The sequence below is a fragment of the Pristiophorus japonicus genome, chromosome 9 (genome assembly GCF_044704955.1).
Source record: "Pristiophorus japonicus isolate sPriJap1 chromosome 9, sPriJap1.hap1, whole genome shotgun sequence".
NCBI lineage: Eukaryota > Metazoa > Chordata > Chondrichthyes > Pristiophoridae > Pristiophorus > Pristiophorus japonicus.
Genome location: NC_091985.1, coordinates 144,194,825 through 144,200,957, shown reverse-complemented (window position 1 = coordinate 144,200,957; position 6,133 = coordinate 144,194,825). Strand labels below are relative to the sequence as shown.

General features: G+C 42.1%; 1 protein-coding gene across 3 annotated transcripts in view; it reads left to right on the top strand.

The window, feature by feature from the left end:
* The first annotated feature begins 294 nt into the window (after window positions 1-294).
* LOC139273253 (ras and Rab interactor 2-like) overlaps window positions 295-6,133 on the top strand; it is a 150,052-nt gene continuing 144,213 nt past the window's right edge. For all 3 annotated transcript variants that reach the window (XM_070889902.1, XM_070889899.1, XM_070889904.1), the window contains exon 1: window positions 295-385. The gene's annotated coding sequence lies outside the window, so the exon portion shown is untranslated. The remainder of the gene's footprint in view (window positions 386-6,133) is intronic.

Genomic DNA, 6,133 nt, shown 5'->3' with positions numbered 1-6,133 from the left:
TGGATTATTGTTTAAGCAAAAATAAAAGTTTTTCCAGTAATTCATTATTTTCACCAGTATCCTGATTTATAAAAAAAAAACCTCTGACACAGTAAAACATCCTAATATTTACAAACAGTCGGCATTAAACAACACAGCCGGCGCCACGATCCTCCTCCTCCGCCAAGGACTCACGTGATTTCCCAAAGTTTGACCAAAGTTTACTTTTGTTTTTTCCTCTCCCAAACTTTTTTTTTGGTGTGTGGCCGGCGGAGTGGCGCGTGCGCAGTGCGAGCGCCGAGCGGTGAGGCTGGAGACAGATCGGGACATCTGTCAGTGTGAGGGGGGGAAGTGAGGGAGGGAGGGAGGCATTGAAGCATCTCGCGCACACCCTCCTCAACCACAGGTAAGTCAGCCGCCCGCCTGCCCGGCCTAGCAAAGGTAGGCGACGCTCGGTGCTGTGTGTGTGTTTGCTGAAGGAATAGGTTGCGCCTTTGTTTCTGTTGTCTTTTGTTTTTGGTTGACGTGAATGAGCAGCTGTTGGACTGTTGCCCCCCGCCCCCTGCGGACTGTCTGACTCTCTCAATCGAGCCACATTATTAAAAAAAAAACTTCACCATTAAGCTGACCGCCTGTGTCTCCCAAGCACAATCCGGGCTCGGCGCGGTTTCCCGGGAGACCAGCCCGAGTGCGAGTGCAGGCAGCTCCGAGATGTGTGGAGCTGCATCGTCTTGTCAGAGAAGAGCATGTCTGTGGAGGTGGGGGTTGGGGAGGGTAGGCGAATTGGATTAGGTAATCCTGTTGCAAAGTCTCGCCACTGATTCTATGTATTAGGGTTGTTGTTTGAGAGAGAAATTGTTTGTGCAATTTCGTTTGTCTGATAAAGTGATGGTCTTGACAGTATTGCTTTCTTATGACATTTTTTGCAAGCCTTCTTTGTGCTCACCTGAATTGCATTCAGTGGGGAAAGTTCGCCAGATTTAGTGTTCATGTAACCATGCAAAATGCTCAGATTTCAATATGCTTGACCAATGGGAGAGATGAAATCTATACGTGCATTAATGTTGATACATGTTCCAGTTCAACTCCTTAATGCGCCCCTTCCTGGATCCATTTGGCCATCGATAGCTGTTTATTACTGCGAGGGTGTAGTAATGAGCTTCTGCCACTCTCCATGCCACTGTTCTTTGCAGTGATGCACGTCTTTGTTATCTTGCAGTGTTACAGAAGATAAATCTCTAGTTGCTTATGGATTTGTAGCTCTGTCATATTAGACTTAGTGTAAAGAATTAAATCTGAGGCTCCGATAGAGAAACAAAGACTTGTATTTAACTGGAAATGCAGACAAAGGCAGAGAACTATCAGCTCTCTGACAGCAGGGACTAGACACAGCCTTTGATTTGTTATGTAAATTCCTGGTGTTGAAGTCGCCTTATTAGCGCTTAAATGTACCATTACTGTTGACCAATTAAAATGCCTATTACATTCTTAATGCTGAATAATAAGTATGTCAAGGATAATTTAATCAAAAGTGAATGAAACCTAAATGCAATGGTTCTATGATTCATGATAAATAGCCTATTGCTTTCAGGCTGTATGCATAATGATGACCTTGACTTTCTGGGTGGCAAGGGATGGGAGCTGTTATGTAATTGTGCGTGCCAATGTACAACACTGTAGCTATTACTTTTTTCATGCTCTAAATTCTCTTATAGCCTTTGAATATAGAGATCAATATGATTGGCTGGAATCTGAGAAAATGCTTTGTGCTAATTAACAACATTACATTCTATTGTCCAATGATGTTGCACAGTGCAGGCAGTAGCTTCTAGCAAAAATATTTCCCTTAAATATTCTGGCACTACACATGAATCCTTGTATTGCGGAACATGTGATGGTTTAATATTGAAGAGTCTACCTACTTCTAATTTCTATTGAAAAGTTGTGTGCACATTCCATCTGCTTTTAACTCTTCATTCCTGTCGATCCAATTGGTGTAGTGCAATTGTGAACTTTTGAATCCTCTGTAGTCCTCAGCTACAGTACTTGTCTAGTATATATTTTTTGACCTTTGCCTTATATTTCTGTGGCCCACACATTATTTATATGATGGTTTGCAGACCAACCTGTTGCCATGTATTAATGAATCCTGCACGTAGCTAGCTGCTACAAGGTGTGCAAGAATGACCCAAGCAGGCTCACCCACCACGCTTTTTTTTTGCTCTGCCTTTATGGACGTTCTTCCTTTCAGTCGCTTGAAGGATCAGGAATGAATTTTTTTTTTTTTGCTGGCTGCCACTGGACTGTTGTGGATACACTCAGCAGCAGAATTCTCGAACATAAAAGGTCAGGGATGGATTATTAAGAGGTATATTGTTCCTGTTTGGTTCTGGCTGAATGCACCTTTTGTAATACATCCACGGATGGAGGTCTATCCATTATTCAGTAACTTAAATTATACCTGTGGGCCAACTTCCTTTTCCTGTTCTAACCATTCTTTCAAACTCCATGTGGTTGAAACTATAGTTGGAAGCCAATCCAGTGTATGACTCATCCATTCTTACTGCAGGTAATATATATCCTTTCAGCCATGGAGAATACTCGTGACTCCAGGCAGGATATTTTATTAACGGGTAAATGAGTGACTGTACACCATGGGTTAGTGCCTTTGAGCAACTTGGAGGAAGCTACACACAAGTCTCACACTCAAAACCATAATACCCTCTGCTGTCATAAAGCATCACTGAAAATGACATTTATTTCTTAAGGTCTATGGTCTTAAGCTGACAGTCCTCAGTGCAGCATGTATGTTACAGCATAGGTACATCAGCATTGCTGTTAGAAGTAGTGACGCTTTCAATGTAGGTGCACAAACCATTTGTTATGTCTGAGGTAGACCGCAAAGGTTGTACATGAAATTAGTTTCTCAAATCAATCCAATTCTTTGTGGGTTGCACATCTCACTAGAGAAGCTTCAGTTTGGCTGGTATCGGAGAGGCAAATATGTTACACTGCTGCAGTGATGGGAGTGGGGGGGATATACCTTTTCTGGAGTTGGGACTAAGACACATTGTTGGAGCAGAGTATATGTGTACTTAACCATGGTATACCATATCTGGGTGTCACAAATGCTCCACTGCCCAGCATTAACTTCACTCACCTTGATTAGCACAAAAAATTACCAAAGAACGTCATTGTAAATAGTATGTAGGCAAACCTAATGTCATGGCAACAAGATCTGACAGAAGACACAGGGCCCCTATGTCAAAGGAGGAAATCTTGTTTCTCCAGCCAGTGACAAATTATTCAATGATCTTCAAAACTAAAACAAAATATGGGTACGCCAATGTGCAATGAAGTGCGCTAGTATCTTTGAAAGAAAGTTCAACGAGCTGTTGATGTTGGGGTTTGAAGGACTAGGCAACACTCGTGATACCTATAACATCCTATCATGAGGTGAGATTCATTTACATTCAAACCAAGCAATTAGGTTGATACTTGTAGGGTCATGGCTAAAACAGAGCTGGTCAACACTTGATCGATGATGATAAGACTAAGGGAGCGAGGAAAGAAAAAAGCTAGTGTTGGTGATTTGTCGAAGAACATAGAAGAGAAGATAGTTGAGATCACATGGGAGAAAGTCATGGAGCGATTTGAAGGTGAGGATGAAGATCTTATAGACAATTTACCAGGGCAGGAGAAGCCAATGGAGCATGGGGGTGATGGAAGTGCACACCCCACAATAAGGGATGCAATACCTACTAGCTAGCAGCTCATCATCATAGGCAGTCCCTCGAAATCGAGAAAGACTTGCTTCCACTCCAAAAATGAGTTCTCAGGTGACTGTACAGTCCAATACGGAATTACAGTCTCTATCACAGGTGAAACAGACAGTCGTTGAAGGAAAGGGTGGGTGGGGAGTCTGGTTTTCCGCATGTTCCTTCCGCTGCCTGCACTTGGTTTCTGCGTGCTCTCGGCGATAAGACTCGAGGTGCTCCCAGATGCTCTTCCTCCACTTAGGGCGGTCTTGGGCCAGGGATTCCCAGGTGCCGGTGGGGATGTTGCACTTTATCAAGGAGGCTTTGAGGGTGTCCTTGAAACGTTTCCTCTGCCCACCTGGTGCTCGCTTGCCGTGTAGGAGTTCCAAATAGAGCGCTTGCTTTGGGAGTATCATGTCGGGCATGCGGACGATGTGGCCTGCCTAACTGAGCTGGTCGAGTGTGATCAGTGCTTCAATGCTGTGGATGTTGGCCTGATCGAGAACACTGACGTTGGTGCGTCTATTCTCCGAATGGATTTGCAGGATCTTATGGAGGCAAGTTGGTGGTATTTCTCCAGTGCTTTGAAGTGTCTACTGTATATGGTCCACGTCTCTGAGCCATATAGGAGGGCGGGTATCATTACAGCCCTGTAGACCATAAGCTTGGTGGCAGATTTGGTAGCAGCTAGAGCTGTGCTAGCCCGCATGGTGCTTGGGGGTGTTTGCTCTCCAATGACTAGGACTAATAAGTAAGAAAGAGGCTCAGTATTTGAGGGGAAATAACCTAATAACTGTGACCCACTCAGACCGATGAGGACAGTGGCCTTAATGAACAAGACAGGTACTAGGTATGACCCCCAATCCCTGACCCAATGGAGCAAGAATAAATAAGTTGTTTCAAATTAGCATAATTCGAGGAGAAGCACAACTGTGGCAAGAATCCATAAAATATTAATTGTGAGCACTGCAGAACCTTTCTATTATTATGAGAAAGCGAACATTCCCTTGCCTTCTCCTAAAATAGCCTTTAGCAGGACCAAAAGACAGAACACTTTTCCCCCTGACTTCACAATGCACTGGAATTATTCTCCACACATTGTCAAACCAAAGCAATGAGAGAGTCTCTTGAAGGAGGTCCAACACCACTGGGAATCAGTATTTACCGGAGTCAAATTGGGACTGACAGAGAGTTATATTGCCACTTTTTGTTGTGCAACGAAACCCCTCTCCATTGACTGCATTCCTAGAGTTTTAATAGCTTGTTTAATTATACAGTGCTTCAAGCACTTTTGTGACCCATTTCTGCTTTTTCTGGCAACAGATTTTCATCTCTCTGGCTCCATCTCGTTTTTTGTCAACTTAATCTTATCCTGCCATAAATATTTTGTTGGCTGTTATTTTCATTTGAACTTTGTGGCATCACCGTCCAAAAGCAATAAAACCTTGTAGCTTTGAACTCTCTCTTACATCCCATCCATAATGCTGTAAATATGTTATTTGGTCTTAAAAATCTCACTGTCTCTAATCAGCTTCTTCCTGGTTTCTACAGTTGTCGCCAACATGCTCCCCACAGGTTTGACATAGTGGTGAAACCTGATTCCTGTGGCAGAGTATAAACTCTTCAGGGCACACATGATATGGCTACAAAAAGATGTTTCCCTTCATTGTTGAGAGTTACTTGAGAATCCAAAAACGCAATTTTCAAGATCTGTTTAAATTTTCAGCGCTTTTTAAAAAAAAAAATTCTAAGTGCCTAGTTTTTCATAATTTATGTTCTTGTATTTTTTTACTTTATATTCTTACCTCTACTAATTTAATTATTTACTGTAATGTTCCATTTGCTGTTCTTCTGTTTTGCCTGTTATCTTTTCACTCATTCATTCTATCTCAGTTCTTATTTTACTCCTTTGTTGTTCTGGTTTTTGTTTTTGATAGTGTGATGTATTGGATATCAGGGTGTACTGATATATTGTGCTGTATATGCTGCACTTCAATACAATGCATACCATGTAGAGATCATTAACATTATCTAGAATGCACCCAGGCTTTCTTTTTAGGAGCTAATTTATTTCTCACTGACTTTTCTCCCTTTTTTTTACGCAAAGAATAAAACCTGAAACAAGCAAGTTTTAAAGTTGGCAGTAAAGTGAACTTTAATCGTTAATAGTATGCCACGAGAGAATAATTTTTGTGTGTGAAGTAGCACAGTGTTATGTGCGTTCTAATGAAAAGAAAGAGTTGCATTTATACAGCGCCTCTCACGACCACCGGATATCTCAAGCACTTTTACAGCCAATGAAGTAACGGGGCACTCTTGAGCACAAGAACTTATTTTGATTACTGAGTAACGGTTTATTCCACTTTTCAGTGATGTAAATGACACATGACTGATAT